General features: G+C 44.4%; 1 pseudogene; it reads left to right on the top strand.

Moving 5' to 3' along the window:
- Positions 1-34: 34 nt before the first annotated feature.
- On the top strand, positions 35-18,079 carry LOC101595037 (annotated as a pseudogene).
- The last annotated feature ends 2,099 nt before the right edge of the window (positions 18,080-20,178 follow it).

Below are 20,178 nucleotides of genomic sequence, written 5' to 3'. Positions count from 1 at the left end.
TTGGCCCCCGGAGGGCGATTTCAACATTTGCTGCATGAAACAAGGATCTGTCTGCCCAGCAACAAAAAGGGCAGAACTCGGGCTCCTGGGGGTCTTTGGAAGGAATCTTGCCCTGCATGTGGAACGGGACTACTCCAAGAACTCTCGAGATAATAGTCCAGAGAATGAAGTATAAGCGCAAAGACCTAGACAACGTGGGATTTGCTTAGGATGTTTCCAGAGAAGTCCTTACTGACTTTGAGGAGGTGTTCTTAGGTGAGCTTGCCGCAGCTCGCTGCCAAACGATCTGTGCCATGGTGCCCATGTGGCGTTGTTGTCCAGCCCTCCCCTCTGCAATGGCTAGTTTGAGGGGGTGGGATCAGAGGTTCTAATCCTGCCTCTTGCTACTTTCTGAATCAGCGCCTCTACTGTAAGGGAAAAATTCAAAGGAGGGGACTGGAGAGATGGCTTAGCTGGTTAAGGTGCTTGCCTGCAAAGCCTAAGGACCCAGGTTCGATTTCCCCAGTACCCCTATAAGCCAGATGCACAAGGTGGTGCATTCATCTGGAGTTCATTGGCAATGGTTGGAGGCCCTGGTGTGCCAATCAAAAAAGGAGATAAAAAAATTCAAGAGTCGGGGGGTGGGGGTAAAAATTAGTTTGACTGTAGAACCCATGGTCTTAAAATATATTGCCTATTAGCATAAAAATTGAGGGCTATAAAGATGGCTTGGTGGCCAAGGCTCTTGCCGCCAAAACCAAAGGACCTAGGTTTGATTCCTAAGTCTGCAGTTCGTTTGCAGTGGCTTAGAGGCCCTGGCGTGCCCATTCTCTCACTCTCTCACCATATTTCTCCATCACATAAATTAATTAATTAAAATAAAATATTTTTAAAAGAAATGTTAATAAGTTTGTGCAAACACTACCACAATCTAGCTTTAGAACATTACCCCCTAAAATTCCTTCACATCTATTTGAAATCAATCCCCATTTCCACCTCCAACCTTTAGCAAACAATGGCCCTTTTGACCATAGTTTTGTCTCTTCCAGACATTTCATATAGATGCAATCATATGGCAGGCAGGCAGGCAGTCACGTGTGCCTGGCTGCTTCACTTAGCCAGATGGTTTGGAGAGTCTTCCACGTGGATATAGCCACTTTACTCCTTTTCATTGCTAGGTAACATTCTATTGCATGAATATGTCACATTTTGTTTACTCCTTCATTATTCAATAACAGGGTTATTCCGAGTTTGAACACTGTTTCTATGAATATCCATATACAATCTGTGTGGGCATATATCTTAGGTAGATAACTAGGAATGGGGATGGTGGGCCATTTGATAAATGTAAATTTGACTTTATTAAAAACTCTTTTGGAGCTGGAGAGATGGCTTAGCGGTTAAGTGCTTGCCTGTGAAGCCTAAGGACACTGGTTCAAGGCTCTATTCCCCAGGACCCACGTTAGCCAGATGCACAAGGGGACACACATGTTTGGAGTTCATCTACAGTGGCCGGAGGCCCTGGTGGGCCCATTCTCTCTCTTTCTGCATCTTTCTCTCTGTCTGTTATTCTCAAATAAATAAACAAAAATAATTTTTTTAAAAAATTCTTTTGGAAAATATTTCTATATTCTATATCCACCATCAGTAGGTTGAATGTTACAATTTCTCCTCATCCTCACAAACTGTCATTTTAGCTGTTCTATATATAATGATAAATAATGATATCTTACTGTGGTTTTAATATGCATTTATTTCCATAGTGACTAAATTTTCATTTAACTGGATGATCTGAACATTGTTTAGTTGTAAAACGCCATTAATAATCTGGCTGTAAGTCCTTTAGCAAATACATGTTTTGTAAATATTTTCTCCCATAGTGTGCCTTGCCATTTCATTTTTAAAATGGTATATCTTGAAAATCAAAGGTTTCAAGTGTTGCTCAAGTCCATTGTATCAATTTCAAACATTTTTATTATGGGGCTAGAGAAAGATTGCTTGATGGTTGTAGGCACTTGCATGCAAAGTCTGACAGCCCAGGTTCAATTCCTCAGTACCCATGTAAAGCCAGATGCACAAAGTGGCACATGCATTTAGAGTTCCTCTGCAGTGGCAGGGGGCTCTGGTGTGCCCATTCTCTTTCTCTCCCATCCTCCCTCCTCCCTTCAAATAAATATATTCATGTATGTATTAATTTTATTATTCCTGTTTTCGGTTTCATCAGAATGGGACAGTCAAGCATAGAGAAATAGTTCAGGAACACAGGTACTTGGCTCGAACAGCAAACACACTCTTTTCATGAACAATGTCCCTCTCAACCTGTTGACAACCTGGGACCCTGTCTGCATCCAGCTGCACATGCACCTCGCTCCTAACAACGAATTGCTAAGGAGTTTCTCCACCCCGTAGCAACCATTATTTGTGATCAGTTCCTATTTACATATATGTTTAGATAGTTCTAGAATAGGAATATCTGGGGAGCCACCTGGCCTGAACTACAAAGTGAGATACTATCTCAACACATATAAGATAAAGCAAACTCTTGTACTTTATACATGACACACCTGGATGCAGTTAAAGGTAAACACACACACACACACACACAGAGGATTCAAAAAAAAGTGAAAAGATGAGAGGGATGTGAATGGAAAACTAACAACCCCTGACCAATGTCTCGGACAAACAGGGTGGGAAAGTCCAACTCTCCTGGGTCGAAAACAACATCAGTGTGACCTTGATATGGGCTGCTGTGCCCACTGAGTTAAATGAAGGCAGAAAAAAAAAAAAAAACTCTGCAGGGGTCATTCAGATCTGTAGAGAGCACGTAAGACTCCTCTCCACTGACAGGTACCACCCACCCATCACACCAACCACATGCCAAAATCCAAATGGAGAACATGGCAGGCACTGGCTGCCACATTCCCCTCTGAAAGATGAGGCTTTCCTGTGAGTGTCCAAAGCTAGGGCCTTTTTGAACAAATGGGAGAGTTCAAGCCGAGCCCCCTTCTGTTCCTTCCACAAGTCTGGCGAGGTGCTATTTGGCAGCTGTGGCACCCTGAGGAAGTGCAAGATGTGAGCCTAGGGAACTCTGAAGGACAGGCAGTGTGGAAAATTCTGGTGTTCCCCCTCCATTTCCTTGGGAAGAGCCACCAAGAAGGATGCTCACACCGCATCAGTGTTGTGGTCCTTCTGTTCTCTCCACTAGGAACCAGGCTAACCTACTGGGGAGAAGCCCACCTGAGAATGGGACAGAGGCTCGGCTCACAGTCAGAGCTTCTTCCCACTTCCCTCCCTGCGTTCACATCCAGTGCCCAGAGCTAGCCTGCCCACCAGGGACACCTGTGTCAGCCCTTAGGAGCCTGCAGTGGTTTAATTCAGGTATCCCCCGTAAACTTAGGTGTTCTGAATGCTAGGTTCCCAGCTAATGGAGATTTGGTAATTAACACCACCTAGAGGCAGTGTATTGTTGGGGGTGGGCTTATGGGTGTCAATGGCCAGTTCCCCCTTGCCAGTGTTTGGCACACTCTCCTGTTCCTATTGTCTACCTTATGTGGGCCAAGGGGTGATGTCCACCCTCTGCTCATGCCATCGTTTTCCCTTGCCATTGTGGAGCTTCCCCTTGAGCCTGTAAGCCAAAATAAACCTCTTTTTCTCACAAGCTGCTCTTGGTTGGGTGATTTCTACCAGCAATGTGAACCTGACTGCAAGAGAGCCCTAGTTTTGGCTATTATACAGGTATTGGATATCCCCAAGATCACACCCACCACACCGAGGTCATTCTATTGTAGAGCTCTTCACTCAGAGGGGGGAGGGTAGCTCATAGGAATCAGGGGGGTATATAAGCATTAAACAATTGCTGGGGGGAGAGCCACCTACAAATTGTACAGGTAGGGCTAGAGGTGGCTTAGCAGTTACAAGTGCTTGTCTGGGAGTTGGAGGGATGGCTCAGTGGTTGAGGTGCTTTCCTGCAAAGCCTAAGTGCCAGGGTTCGATTCCCCAGTACCCACGTAAAGCCAGATGCACAAAGTAGCATATGCATCTGGAGTTTGTTTGCAATAGCTAGAGGTCCTGGTGCACCCATCTCTCTATCTGTTTCTCTCTCACATAAATAAATAAATAAGTAAAATGCTTTCAAAGTACTTGTTTTTTAAATTGTGTATAAGCTCCAAGGATGCAGATTTCATGAGCTGTCACCCATGTGGGGGTGAGCTTTCTAGAGGTACAGCTGCCAGAGTCACCCACACTCCTGTAAGTAACCCCAGTAAACCCAGTGGTTCACAAAGCTAGACTTGGGTGGAATTTGTTTCTTTCTTCTGTCCTTTGTGCGTACCTGTCTGTGGTGAACAGATGTTTGCTCATCTCTCCAGGAAAAGTCACGCATAGGAATAAGCTCGTGGAAGTCCTCATGGCTCGGGCTTATTATGGTGAAAGGAAACGTGGCAGCCAGCAAGAGAGAAAGCCCTGGAAATCAACCACAGATTCCCAAGCTCCTCCCTCCTCTGAGAAGACATGCCAAGCATGTGCCTTTGCAGTGACTCCTGTAATGTGCGGTGACATTTCTACCTTAGAGGAGACTGCTTGCTCCAGAATTTTATTAGTAGCTGCCTCTGTAGATATCCTCTGCCTAGCAGCAGCCAGAATTCCAAACTCAAGGAAGAAAAAAGGTGTCCAGCATAAATCACACGGCCTATCGTCCAGGAGTGGGTAGAATGCCAAGGGCTGGCCATTTAAAGTGGCCCTGGGGAAGGGAAACGGCAGCCGGGGCCATCATCTTTGTTCCCTCCTGCACACACATTTCCATTCTGAAACATCACTTGCTACTTGTGAGGCTTTGGTGGGATGAAAAATGTTACAGACAAATTGGATTTCTTCAAACCGCCATAACGCGGTTGATCTGCAAGCCGTGTGTGTGGTCTCAATATTAACTAACTCTGACAGCCACAGGAGGTCTAGAGTTAGTACATACCAAAGAGCTGTAGGGATTGTAACCCAGCTGCTCAAGTGTGAGTGTGTGTGTTCATAAGCAAGTTTCAGGGACTGGGGAGTGGGTGAAGCACTTGTTTCCCAAGCCCACCTTCCTGAGTTTGAATCGCCAGGCCCCCGCATAACTGTGAGAAGCTGTGGTGGGGTTCTGTAATGCCTGTGTGCCAACAGCAAGAAGGGAGGCAGAGACGGAATTTCCCAGAAGCTCACAGACCTGCTAGCCAGTAAGCAAGAATGACAGACCATGCCTCAAACAGGTGGAAAGTGAGAGTGTTACTCGAAAGCTGTCTTCTGACCTCCAAATACATAGCCTATCACACACGTAAACATGCACCCACATGCACTGACAAATGAACACCAAAACACAAAACAAAGGAATTTTATAAATTATATAGACAATGTTTGAAACAGTGTCTCCCTCGAGCCCAGAACAGCCTGGAACCTCCTGCCTCAGGCTTCTGGGTGTTAGAATTACAGGCTTGGAAAGCTTGATCTTAAAAAAATAAAATAAAAAAGAGGTTAGCTGGATATGGTCACACATACTTTTAATCCCAGAAGTTAGGAGGCAGAGGTTGGAGGATTGCCATGAGTTTGAGGCCAGACTGAGACTACATTAAAAAAAAAAAAAAAAGAGGTCATGAGCTGGGTATTATGGTATGTACCACAATCCCAGCACAAGGAAGGTAAAGACAAGAAAATCAGGAATTTAAAACATTCAATGCCAGCCTGTGCTACATGAGATCCTATTTCAAAAAAAATTTTTTTTAAATAAAAACCAATACCAGCAACCCACAGAGGAGGGCCACCAGCAGAATGGGGGCAGGGAAGAGGGAAAAGATGGTACCAACACATGATGTGTCCATGCAAAGTATGTTTGTAAAAATAAATAAATAAATATCAATAGGGAAAAAAAATGAATAAATAGGGGCTGGAGAGATGGCTTAGTGGTTAAGGCACTTGCCTGCAAAGCCTAATTACCCAAGTTCAATTCCTCAGTACCATGGAAAGCAAGATGCACAAAGTGGCACATGCATCTGGAGTTTGTTTGCAGACACTGGAGGCCCTGGTGTACCCATTTTAATCTCTTTCTCTCTCTCTGCTTCCAAATAAATAAATTTTAAGTAAGTAGATAAACAGATACACATAAATAAGGAGGTGGTCACAATCAGGTACCCAGTGATAGGCCTAGGTATCACCATCAGGTCTGTGGTAGTTTATATAGGGGCACCTCGTTAGCGATGATGGGAAAATGATGCATTGTCATTCATCATATTGAGGGTTTAATACATTCCAAAGGATGTACATGGTAGAACAATGTCCCAAACAAGCCTAACATCCCATTCTCATGAGCTTGCTAGTGTGGGGAAAGAAGCTGAATCAGTTATTTTGCTCATTGCTGTGAGTAAAATACCTGACTAGAAACAGCTTAAGGAAGGAAACAGTTGATTCTGGCTGACATTTTCAGGGGATACGTTCCATCACCCAGGCTCTCAAGGGCTTGGATAGTCCCAGTCCTGCAGCTCTGCTGCCTTGAGTGCTCAAAGTCTCTCTCTTGGATAGATCCACTTTGCTCATACAGCTTCCCTCAGAAAACATCCTCTGGTTGCTGGCATCTCCAACATCATGGGGTCTCCACTGCAATTTATTCTTCACCCTCATAGCTTTACATCATGGCCTCTCAGGATCTTCCTACAGGGATTCTGATCCTGCCACACATTATCTGCTTTCAGTGGCTCTGTGCAGCCATGACACAAGACTCCACAACCCCTCAGTCTTGAATCTTTCATGCCCCCACGGCCAGCTGTTGACAGCTGAGATTAACAATCACAGAGGCTGTAAGAAAAACAAGAAACAGAACAAGAAAAGTCCTTTGTACCTGAGCTGAGAAATCTATTTTCTGTGTCCCTGTCCCAGGAGGACAAGTAGCCCTGGAGGGCTAAGTGGAGTTCAGGACCTAGGAGACTGCAGAGTAAAGCTTTCCCTTAATGGAAAGTAATTCCCAGGCTGTGATAGAAACTGTGGCTATAAAAGACCTGTGACACCTTAGAAATGTAGCTTCCCTGTAATTCTAACAGAGCAAGGATAGAAGGGACCCAAATAAGGAGCAAAGGTTCACTACATTTCCTCCTAGTGAGTGTACAAGTGTGGCAGCTGTGTGCATGTGTGTGCAGTCCCTTCCCACCAACAGAAACCCTCCTGAAACTGTTCAGTTAGTGGGATTCTTTTTATTTTTTGACACTTGAAAATTGCTTCTCTGCAACCCTACATAAAAATAAATTTTAAAAAAATAATAGCATTGAAATAAGTCAAGGAAAGTAATAATTCAACAGATTTTCAAAGCAGGTGCATGTTTTACAAGCACCTACTCAGTGCCCACTACATATTGGGCACACAGCGGTATATTGATGTTAAGCACATCTAAGCAACTTTATAATACATGGCTTTTTAAATACATGGCTCAGCAGTTAAGGTACTTGTTTGCAAAGCCTGATAGGCAGGGCTTAATTCCCCAGTACCCAATAAAGCCAGATGCACAAAGTGGCACATACATCTGGAGTTTATTTGCAGTGGCAAGAGGCTCTGGAGTGCCCATTCTCTCTCTCTCTCCTTGCAAATAAATAAATAAATAATAAGTTTATATATATATATATATATATATATATATCATGACTTTATCAGAACCATAAAGAACACAAAATAAAATTAGTTTAGCTGTCTACTTTATTTTTGTAATGTTTTATTTATTTTTGTTTTTGAGAGATCAAGAAAGAAGCAGTAGAGCGAGAGAGAAAGAGAGAGAGAATGGGTGCAGCAGGGCCTCTAGCTACTGCAAATAAACTCTGGACACATGTGCCACCTTGTGCATCTGGATTACATGGGTACTGGGGAATCAAACCTGGGTCATTAGGATTCACAGGCAAGCACCTTAACCACTAAGCCATCTCTAACAATACTGTTATGATTTGAATGCTCCCATAGGCTCATGTGTCTGAACACTTAGTGCCCAGCCAGTGGTGCTATTTAGGAAGGTAGAACCTTTAGGGGATGGAGCCTTGCTGGAGGAACTGGTTCACTGGGAAGGACAGGCCTTCACAGTTTATACTCAGGACGCACTTCCTGTTTATCCTCCTTGTTTCCTGACTCTGACTACAATGTGAGGAGTCAGCATGTCTTGTTCTTCCTGCCATGACTGAACATAGGGCCAGAGAGATGGTTTAGCAGTTATGGTGCTTGCCTGCGAAGCCCAAGGACCCAGGTTTAATTCCCCAGTACCCAACGGAAGCCAGATGCACAAAATGGCACATGTGTCTGGAATTTGTTTGCAGTGGCTGGAGGCCCTGGTGCACCAATTCTCTCTCTCTCTCTCTCTCTCTCTCCAATAAATAAATAAATAAAATTTAAAAAACTATAATCTAGAATGAAACCCTTTTCTTCCTTAAATCTCTTCTTGTCAGGTATCTGTTCGTAGCAATATGAAAGTAACTATCACAACCACCATCTCACTTCTGTTCTTCTTGCTTTTTGGTGTCGTGATTTTCAAAAACAAGATGGTGAGGGTCATGGTGGCTCACACCTTTAATCACAGTACTCAGGACGCAGAGGTAGGAGTGTCCCTGTGAGTTTGAAGCCAGCATGAGACAACATAGTGAATTCCAGGTTGGCCTGGGCTACACAGCAAGACCCTACCTTGAAAAACAAAACAAACTAACAAACAAACAACAACCACCAAACAGTTGACTATCCAATTACAGTTGGTGTATTAGGAAAAAGCCAGCCTGGTGGTTCAGGGAAATGTCTGAAATAGCCCAAGACCTATCTGCTTGAAACATGGCATGACAATGTTCCTTCTCACTTAAAAGCTGAAAAATCAAATCCGAAATATCCTGATGATTTTATCATGCGTACTGAATAATTTAATAATAGCTAATCATTTATAATCAAGATCACATTTGAAGTACCTATCAAGTGATAAGAGTATGAAGTTCAATAGGTTAGAGCTAAAATGTTTTTATTTGAACAATTTCTCCTAGTACCACTAAGGTACCACATTTTAAACATGCTATAGGGCTGGGGAGATGGTTCAGTGGTTGGAGATGCTTGTTTGCAAACCCTGCTTATCCAGGTTCAAGTCTTAAGTGTCCATAAAAAGTTAGATGCACAAAGTGGCATATTTATCTGGAGGAGTTTGTTTGCAGTGGCAAGAGGGCCTGGTGTGCGCTCTCTCTGTCTCTACCTCTCTCTCTCTAATAAATAAATATTTAAAAATAAACATGCTGCAAAACATCCCCATCACATATCTCATCCCACCAAGAATATTATGCCGAGGGACCTTGCCACAAATGCACACGTAGGTACCATTTTGTGGGAAGCATCTGGTTGAGTTCTCTCATGAGATGGACCCTGTACTTCAGTGACTGTTATGCACAACAAATGTATACAGAGAGAACAAGCTGAGTGGGAGAAAGGGTTTCTTAGGCACCTAACACAGCGATTGTGGAAAGGGTTATGATGATGAACTCTCCCTGGCTTCTCAGCCCTGCTCTGTGCAGAACAGAAGCTTCAAAACAAAGGAAATCGGTTCCAATCCTGGGCTTCGTTCACATCCCTAGTTCACAGGAGAAACAAAGGCCAAGTTTACTAGGATCAGTTAGAAGGGATTCAAGCAGATACCATTTGATCCATACATCTGAATGACACAATGAAAAATCAATGCTATTTTGAGTCATTCTCTTACGGAGTAAGCCAATGTATTCTGAAGGAATATATCTTCCACAGACTCAAAGCCATCCAGTCTTATCATCCTAAACTAATAGTCCTTCGTCTCACCTCCATCCTAAAGCCAACTAACAAATATTCTAGCTCCCTAATCAAAGTCAATTTGGCAAGCCCTCTGCAGAGCAGTCATATTTACATTGGTGGGCATAGAAAACTGCTTACCTGGCAGGAAGCCTTCCATCCTCTGCGCCTCCACATGACCATCCTGACCACTGCAGCTTCACAAGCCAGAAGGACTTAGTTGCCAGGCCAGGGGAAATCCAGCCACAGCAGCAACAAAAAGGGCCTGGCTCCTAGGAAGGAGTGAAGAGTCCTTCCCAGGACTGTTGAGTGCAGCTCTTCCCATCCATGTCTTCTGTGGACACTCCAACCCCACCTGCAAAGACAGAAGGACTGGGGCTAATTAAGGCTGCTGAAGAGAGAAACCTGGACAGAATGCTCAAGCAAGGACTGAAGGGATAGGATTTGGTCATGACACATCAGATATTGGACCATCATGCTGTGCCAAGTAATATGTACAACTACAATAATAACAATTACAGTACAGAAGAGTAGTAACATAAGGCCTGGAGAAATGACCCGGCAGTTAAGGGACTTTTGTCTAAAGCCTGACAGCCAGGATTCAATTCCCCAGTGCACCCATGTAAATAGATGCTGTGGTGTTCTGATTCGGGTGTCCCCCATAAACTTAGGTGTTCTGAATACTAGGTTCCCAGCTGATGGAAGATTTGGGAACTAACACCTCTTGGAGGCAGTATATTGTTGGGGATGAGCTTATGGGTGTTACAGCCAGCTACCCCTTGCCAGTGTTTGGTGTAAGGTCAAGGAATTAAAAGCCTCATTGCCATGCTAACCTGCCCTCTTAGCTTTTGTAAGGTGCTTGCTTGCTTGCCACAAATTGACTAAAGAACAACCATTTTAAGATGACAGTCTCTGGGTAGCCCCCCGCCCTGACAATCTAACTGACTTGTTGCTATTCTTAAACCTTGCTCAACTGCCTAGTTCCTGAATCCTGTCTCAGTTTACTGGAACTCAGGAAGCCACTGTCTTGCCTGTGGTCACTTTCAGCCTAGGCAAGCAACTTCTGGCCTCGGCAAGCAACACCAGATGGACTCCACTCTATGTGGAAAGTCCCTTGAACACGACCCCCTCCCCAACTTTGTGGTTTTTCCCTATATAAACCCTGCAAAGTTGCTATTCTGGGCTCTTCACCCCTCCTGCGTGAGGACCCTGTGTTGAGCCCCGGTGCACCGGAACTTCAATAAACACCTCTTGCTGCTTTGCATCGAGAAGCGTCTGTGTCAGTCTTTGGGGTCTCGCTGGATTCCCGAGGTTTGGAATTCCTCCATTAGGAGGGGTCCCTACATTTGGCACATTCTCCTGTTCCTGTTGTCCACCTGATGTTGGCCAGGGGGGTAATGTCCACCCTGTTCTCATGCCATTGTTTTCTGTGCCATCATGGAGCTTCCCCATCAAGCCTGTAAGCCAAATTAAACCTCTTTTTTTCCCCTCAAGCTGCTCTTGGTTGGGTGATTTCTGCCAATAATGCAAACCTGACTGCAACAGATGCACAAAGTGGTTCATGCATCTGGAGTTCATTTGCAGTGGCAAGAGGCCCTGGTGCCCCTTTCCTTTCCTTTCCTTTCCTTTCCTTTCCTTTCCTTTCCTTTCCTTTCCCTTCCTTTCCCTTCCTTCACCTTCCCCTTCCCTTCCTCTTCCCCTCCCCTTCCCCTCCCCTCCCCTCTCTCTCTGCAAAACAAAATAAAGGAAAAAAAAAACAGTAACATAATAAGACTACAAAGTACAACTTCTTTACTGTCTTCTAGAGTCGGTAATTCATTCCATGTATTTTTAAAAGTCCATATAACATATAAGTGTTGAAACTGGGCAGAAATCCTGTTAGGAAAAGTTGGTGATGAACATGAAAAAATAGACCATAGGGGTGGCCTCGCGGGTTCCGCCACGCCCATCATGGCGGCGGCCCGGGCCCGCCGTGGCCACGCCCCCTGTGACGCGACGTCGGTCACCTGACCGGGCTGCGGGCTGAGGAGACCCAAGGGCAGTAGCCTTCGCCGGAGCCGCAGCAGCTGTCGCCGAGCCGGGGACTGCCGCACCACGCCGTCGGAAAAGACCTTCAAGCAGCGCCGTACCTTCGAACAGAGAGTAGAAGATGTCCGGCTTATCCGAGAGCAGCATCCCACCAAGATCCCGGTAATCAGAGAACGATACAAGGGTGAGAAGCAGCTGCCGGTCCTGGATAAAACCAAGTTCCTTGTACCTGACCACGTCAACATGAGCGAGCTCATCAAGGTAATTAGAAGGCGCCTACAGCTCAGTGCTAACCAAGCCTTCTTCCTCCCGGTGAACGGGCACAGCATGGTGAGCGTGTCCACACCCATCTCTGAGGTGTATTGAAAGGCCCAAGAATTCAGAAGCTCAGAAATACTATCACGCTCCAAAGGGAGCTTAAGCGGGCCCCCTGCATACCTCAAACTCCAGGCTTTACTCTCTGTCAGAAGCAAGTAAAGAATCCCTCTTCTCATTGTATCAGAGCCCGCTCCTAATATAAAACTAGGTAAAAGGGCATGAGATAGCCCTCAAGGATGGGAAATGAGTAATGAAGTGAACCACTTATTTGGTTTCTGTAAATAGCCTGCACCATAAGCCTTAATAGCCCACACCGTAAGCCTTAGTAGCCCACACTGTAAGCCTTAGTAGCCTACACTGTAAGCCTTAGTAACTCGCACCATAGGCTGTAGCAGCCTGCCTCAGACCACCAAGGTCATAGGAGGCTGATACCATACTCTGTTACCCCCACCTAAGAAATTGCACAAGTGCTGACCTCCAAGGTCACAGGAGACTGATACCACACTCTGCTACTCCCACCCAAGGACCTGCGCAAACGCTGACCACCAAGGTCATAAACTAATTGGCTTAGAAACTATGGGGTGGCACCAACTGACTGGCTAACACCCTGCGGGGCTCCTAATATTAGAAAATGATTGGTCTAAGGCACAGGCTTTGTTAGAAACCCTATAAAAACTACCCCATTCCTGCATTCGGGGCTCTGCAGTCCTCTACCCCTGTGCGGTGTACGACTGTGGGCCCCAGCGCGCTTGGAATAAAATCCTCTTGCAGTTTGCATCAAGACCGCTTCTCGTGAGTGAGTGATTTGGGGTGTCGCCTTATCCGGGCAGAGCGTGGGGACCCCCTGTGGGGGTTTTTTCCTACAGTATGAGAGTGAGAAGGATGAAGACGGCTTCCTGTACATGGTGGATGCCTCCCAAGGAGACGTTTGGAATGAAGCTATGTAAGAGCAGAACAATATCTTAAGTTTTTAAAACCCTTACCAAGGAAAACAAGGGATGTTACCAGATGAATTTGATCAGTTCATCTACTCACAGATCATCAGAACAGTAGATGCCCACCTAGGGGTGTTAGCAAATGTTTTTTGGTTTTTTTTTTTTTTTTTGTATTTCAGCCAGAAAATTTGAGCTCCACACATGCACATTCGGCTTTGGAAAACTATTATTTAACCTGAGCTATCTTGTTTTCAAATTTTAGACGTTTAAAAATAAAGTACTTTGCATCTTAAAAAAAAAAAAATAGACCATTGGGCTGGAGAGATGGCTTAGCGGTTAAGCACTTGCCTGTGAAGCCAAAGGACCCTGGTTCGAGGCTCCATTCCCCAGGACCCACATTAGCCAGATGCACAAGGGGCGCATGCATCTGGAGTTTGTTTGCAGTTTGTTTGCTGGAGGCCCTGGTGTGCCCTTTCTCTCTCTATCTGCCTCTTTCTCTCTCTGTCTGTTGCTCTCAAATAAATAAATAAGATATACCATTAGGAGTGTTGTGAATCTTTTTTGACATGTGTAAGAAGTAGGTGTGAAGGTAGCAGGATCCTCAAGTGAGCTACTAGTATTTTACATCAAAATAACTCAGTTTTATAAGTTGCAAATAAAAGCAAGCTGTCTCTTACACACTTTATTCTTCCAGAGTAACATAAGTACATGCTGCTGTAATAAAATTGCCTTTAATCACTTAACAAGCCTAACTTTGACTCAAGCAGTGAGTGCCTGTAAACATAATAAATGAAAAAAGCTAGTATTTTTATACCATGTAAACTACCATTTATAGCTTATCAGTCAATGAATTGTTGTCCTGCAAGAATAAAACGTCCTATGAAGAACTCTTCATACCTCAAAATGAAGGAGACTTGGGGAATTTGTTAACTACAATTATGACATGAGCCAAAGAGTACAGTAAACCTTTTTTTATTATGTGACTTATTTGCTCTTCCTTTCTGAAGATCTGTTGTATTGAGTAATTGAACCATAATTTGAGTGTCCCCCCAAAAAGCAATACTTGGGCTCCCTGTTGAGAGTCTGGAGGGCTCTGAGCACTGCCCGTGGCCCAGCCTCAACCTGGCTATGTCCTGATCTTTCAGAAGTTTTGTGTTCTTCCCTCAGCTGCCTGGGGTTGACTGTTTTGTTTGGGAAGCAAATTAGCCAGGGCCTTTTGAACAGTAGTGTCCCAGTGAAGTACTCTATATTATTCATGTAAGAATGAGCACTTTTTTAAAATAACAATAATACTCTTTCAGAAATTTCTAACTACTTTGTAACTGCATGAGTAACCTGGTGATAAAAGCAGTTATTAAAAGTTTACCTTTTCCAAAAAAAAAAAGAATTTTGTGAATCTTCAATGTGATCCTTGTAGTAAATGGGTTGCACATAAAAAGACTTATTTTTTAACCTAATGGTAATAAAAATAATAACTACTTTGCATTAACACAAGCTAATTTATTGCAGTGGCACAAAGCAAAACCTTGAAAATCACTTAAGATAGTCATATCTTCTAAAAGCAAAAAACTATCTTTATATGCTAGAATAAAAGAAATTTAAAACAACAGTAATTTTTGAGATTTACAAGTAACACTGTACCTGATGTGAAAGCACTTATTTTAACCTTGGGCCTCAGAACCAACAGCCTTTACAAAGGATTTCAGAGCAATCCTATTGGCATTGGAAAAAGAGTCAAATTCTCAAAAGACCAATAATTCAGAGGGAGTCCCTTCCCTCCTCTCTAGGGTTTTGTTGAGATTTAAACTTGGATTTTATTCATCATGTGCAGCAACACTCTAACAATGGTGGCTTATGCTATGCCCCTTTGTTTCCGGGCTCCCTGGACTCCACTCTGAATTTGATCCACCCAGTGCAGCTGAAGTGATGCTGAGGGCCTTCCTGGCTTGTAAGAAGAAAACCTGGGTATTTTGTATTAAAATAATCAATCATGGGCTGGAGAGATGGCTTAGCGGTTAAGCGCTTGCCTGTGAAGCCTAAGGACCCCGGTTCGAGGCTCGATTCCCCAAGACCCATGTTATCCAGATGCACAAGGGGGCGCTCATGTCTGGAGTTCGTTTGCAGTGGCTGGAGGCCCTGATGTGCCCATTCTTTCTCTCTCTCTCTCTCTCTCTCTCTCTCTCTCTCTCTCTCTGCCTCCTTTTCTCTCTGTCACTTTCAAATAAATAAATAAAAATAAACAAGAAAAATAATCAATTGTGGTCTGAGAGATGGCGCTGTGGGTAAGGCACTTGCTGTGCAAGCGTAAAGGCCTGAGTTCAGATCCTCAGAACCCACATCGATGCTGGATGAGGTGGTGCATGCCTGCAATCCCAGCACTGTGGCAGAGAGACAGTGAAGGCCTGGGGCTTACCAATTAGTCTAGCCAAACTGGTGAGTTCTAGGTTCAGCAAGAGACCCTGTGTCAAAGAATAAGGTGGAGAGCAATTGAGTGAGACAGCTGCAGTGGATACGTATGTGCATGCACACCAGAACACATACATTTCCCAACCACATATGAACACGCATGCATGCATATCATAAAACATATGCACAAAAACTAAAATAGAGGGTCATTAGCCTCGGAGGGATACACCTTGGGTCCCAATGCAAGAAAACAAACCACCAAATGAATGGATGTAACCTACAAAAATGAAATGGGGCTGGAGAGTTGGCTCCGAGGTTAAGGTGCTTGCCTGCAAAGCCTAAGAACCTAGGTCCTATTCTCCAGTAAGCCCACATAAGCCAAATGCACAAGGTGGTGCATGCCTCTGGAATTCATTTGCAGTGGCCAAAGTTCCTGGCACACCCATTCTTTCTCTCCCTCTCTTTCTCTCCCTCTCTCTCTGCCTCTTCATCTCTCTCTCTCTCTCTCGTAAATAAATAAAATATTTTTAATTTTTTTTTAACTGAAAGAGAACCAGTCAGAGGCCACTCACTAATTTCTATTCAGCAACTTTCACTTTAATCAATCAAATGTCTTCAACCTGCTTCCAAGAATGCTCTTGTACTCCTTCAGGGGACCCTGAGTGGCTCACATGCTATTGCTTCCCAATTCATAAATCAATGTCTGCTCAAATAAACTCATTAGCATGTTAATATACCCTCATCGATCTACTAACACTTATTAGAAGATAGGGTGTTCTGAGGCTTGCCAACTCTCATGTAAAGTTCCCAACCTAGATCTACAGAGTACAGGAAGCCCAAGATCCCCATATGGAATAGCCGGTGGCTGCAGAGCCGGACCTCAGACCAGCCTAACTTACTCACCAGATACCATGGCAGATACCCGGCCTGGTCCAAACTCCAGATCTTACAGAAACCAAGAAAATGAATAAATGGTTTGTTAAGCTACCTAGTTTGATGGTATTTATTATACAGTATTTATTTGTATCTGGAACACAATGCAGGTAAACTAGCAGTAAGCAGGTCACTTAGGTAAATAGGTATAAATTTCCATAAGCAGTTTGTCTGGTTTGAACTTGAAGTATATCCCACAGGCCCATTTGTTTGCACCCTTGGTCCCCAGCAGGTGGTACTATTTTGGGTGAAAGACCCAGAAACCAGACTGGCTTTACTACAGGCTTCAGTAAGGCACTGCCCCTGATAGGCCTAAGTTTCAAATTCCTGCTTAGGCAGAGGACCTGAGTCAGGCCCTAGGCATGTCCAGGCATGCCCAAGACTTGTCCCCTCTGCCTCTCTGCCCCAGCTAGTCAAAAGAATACAAGTACAGTTACTATTTAAACCAACCAATCATGTAACCGCCCCCATACTTCTTTGTTCAAATCCCTATAAAAACCCTGCCCTCCTGCTACCTGGGGCTCTCGCAAGGATCCACTGTGCTGGTGAAGTCAAGAGTCGGAGCTTAAGCCCAAAATAAAGCTCTTTGCCTTTGCATGCGTGTTTGGTTCTCCTTGGTGGTCACTGAGAGCGCCAAGAACTGAGCATAACATTGGGTTTTGGTGTTTTGGAACTGTATTAGTCAGGGTTCTCTAGAGGAACAGAATTACTAGAATGAATTATTTTATAAAGGGAATTTATTGGATTAGCTTACAGTAGTCCAATAGCAGTTGCAGGCCTGAGAATCACCGAACCTGGTAGCTGCTCAGTCCCGACCGGCACTGCAGATGGTGCCGGAAAACCTGGAGGCCTCCTGAGGAGCCGGAAAGCCTGGAGGCTTCCTGAGGAGCCGCTGGGTTTTGATCCACGTGGGTCTTCAGTTGATGTTGGTCTTTAGTCCACACTGGTCTTCAATCCACGCTAGAAGGTAGGGAGCACCTCCGGCAGCCAAGTGGAAGGAAGGAAGGAAAAAAGGGAACTCTTCTACCCAGAGCTTCCTTATATCAAGTCCCTCTCTGAGCGGGGCCGCCCACTCTGGGGGAAGGGCTCACCCTGGGAGAAAGACCTCCTCCTTTAGTTGATCCTTCCTAGAAGCAGCCTGTGGATTACTAAACAGATCAAGTTGACAACACCTTAACTATCACAGGAACCTTTGGTACACGGGGTCTAGCTCCCTTATGTAGGCTGCTAGGGTGGACCTTGAAACACCCCCACTTCTGCCTCTCTGTTTCCTGGACAGTGCCGTATAACAAGAAGTCATGCCGCTTGCCACCCCAGACGCCATGCCTTCCCTACCACGTGGACCATGCCCTCTAAAAGTGGACCAAATAACACCACCTTGTGTCGTTTCTTTCAGAAACTTGATCACAGCGGCAAAAGAGAGTCACTAATACGACAACCCACTCTTGGTTTGGATAATTTGTGACTAGCCATATTTTCTAGAAGAATGGGATCAATAGGGTGCAAATATTTTATAAAAGGATTTATGAGATTTTCTTATACACTGGGGACTAGGTGGCCTCACGGTGGCCATCTGCAGGGTGGAGACACAGAGCCCAGCAGCTGCTCAGTTCACAATGCTGGAGGGCTCAGCGGTGGTCATCACCAATCCAGGGCTGAAAACTGTCCTTGACATCCTTATGTTCATGCCAATGTATTAATGCTATTCTCACTGTTGGATAGAGAGGCTTCTCTTATCAGATAGCAGTGATCAATGGGATGACTGAAAACTCACCAAAGTGGCAAGAAGAAATGACAGTGGAGTGTTCAGCACTGAGACATCTCTATCATATTCTCCGAGGCTCAGAGAACATTGGGGAAGAGGTGGCAGAAAGAATGTAAGAGCCAAAGGAAGGAGAGGAGTGCTTTGCAATACTGCCTTCCAGAAACAAGTGGCTGTGACATTCATGACCTCACAGTGGTTGATGCTACCTACAAAGGACCTATGTTACAGCCAGGTTCACATTGCTGGTAGAAATCACCCAACCAAGAGCAGCTTGTGGGAAAAAAAAAAAAAAAAGAGGTTTATTTTCATTTATGGTTGTGGAAGGCCAAGAGCATGACACTTGCATCTGTTTGCCTTCTGGTGATGGCCATGTGCTGCTCCATGCAAGGTGGAGACACGAGGAAGAGAGATCACAGGGCAAGAGACAAGCTGAGGAAGGCACTCTTCTTGTACCAATCCACTCTCAAGAAACCTAGCCCACACTCAAGAGAAATACACTAATTTCTTCAGGAGCCCCCACTACTTAATTGCATCTTAAAGGATCCACCAGTTAATATTATTATGGGTGTCAGGTCTCTAAGAAGTGAATTTAATGCAGAAACCATATTGAAATCATTACAGGGAGACTTTGAGTCATACCTATATTCTACTGTAACTCAAAATATGCAGGCCATGGGGGAGAGATAAGTCAGCAGTGGAGATAAGCCACAGTGGACACTGCAAGCCTTCAGTTTGGCCAACCAGGCCAAAGGAGCCAATGGGTGTAATAGGGGCATGTCTGTTATGGGAGAAACCAACTGCTCTCTAATTGAACTAGAGGCTGACTACACAGGAGGGAATAAATGCCTGATACTGAAAACCTATGATGGGGGACGTCATGAGCCCTAGAGATATAATGTCTTCCAGTGTCTGGCTAAATGTATATATTATGCTCATCAAACTACCTGGTAAGCACTTTTCTTGATGTTCATGCCCATATATTAATGCTACTCTCACTTTTGGTTAGAGAAGCTTCTCTTTTCAGATGGCAGTGACCTCTGGGATGACTCGAAAAGCACCATAGTGCTGAAAAGAAGTAACAGAGGAGAGTTCAGCGTTGATACATCTTTATCACACCTTCCAAGGCTCAGAGTCCATTGTGGAAGAGGTGGCAGAAAGAATGTAAGGGCCAAAGAAAGGGTAGGACTGCTTACAATGCACTCTTCCAGACACAAAATGGTCTGGATATCCATGACCTCACAGTTACTGGCACTACCTACACAAGACCACCAAAATAGGAGGAAAAGATGATGACATCAAAATAAAAAAGAGACTGATTGAGAAGGGGAAGGAGTATGATGGAGAGTGGAGTTGTGAAGGAGAATTATCATGGTCTGTTGTCTATAATTATGGAAGTTGTCAACAATAGTAATAGTAAAAATTGTAGGTCAACCTACCTTAATATACACAAGCATGTTTGGCTGTCTAAGAGGTTGACATTAGGGCTAAAAAACAAGATCACGAGACCCAGCCTCCTGTTACTAATCTTTGTAACTTGATAGAGTATATTCTAATATTTTAAGCATCCTCTTTCCACCATATTTTCAGCTTTATAAAATTGAGTAACTGCTCCTATCTCTACCTGAAATTCTCAGCTCATATATATTCTATTATTGGGAAGATAAAACATTTTGAATGGCAAGAAAAACAGATGCAAAGAAACCGGGAATTCTATTTTAAACTAATACCCAGTAAACAGATTGGCCTTCAGTTGTTTGTGGAGCTAATCGAATCCACCTGCCCAAGGAATCAACCACGTCCTTAGCACTTGCAGGCTCCTGGGAAGCTTTAGCAAGCTCCGCGGCATTTAATCAAGGGCACATAAGCCCACGTGCTCCCGCTGTACCTTAGCGCGGGGAGCAGGGCATGCAGGCTCTTGTCCTTTAACGGCTAGAAAGTCACTGACCATGGAACAGGTGAATGACTAACAGCCACATTAACTGTAACAGCCCTCGCAGGACATCTCCTTTCCTCAGTTTTAGAGACAAGGGCCTG

This window comes from Jaculus jaculus, chromosome 3 (genome assembly GCF_020740685.1).
Source record: "Jaculus jaculus isolate mJacJac1 chromosome 3, mJacJac1.mat.Y.cur, whole genome shotgun sequence".
Taxonomy (NCBI): domain Eukaryota; kingdom Metazoa; phylum Chordata; class Mammalia; order Rodentia; family Dipodidae; genus Jaculus; species Jaculus jaculus.
The sequence above is the reverse complement of the archived record's forward strand: the minus strand, read 5'-3'. Positions and strand labels throughout refer to the sequence as shown.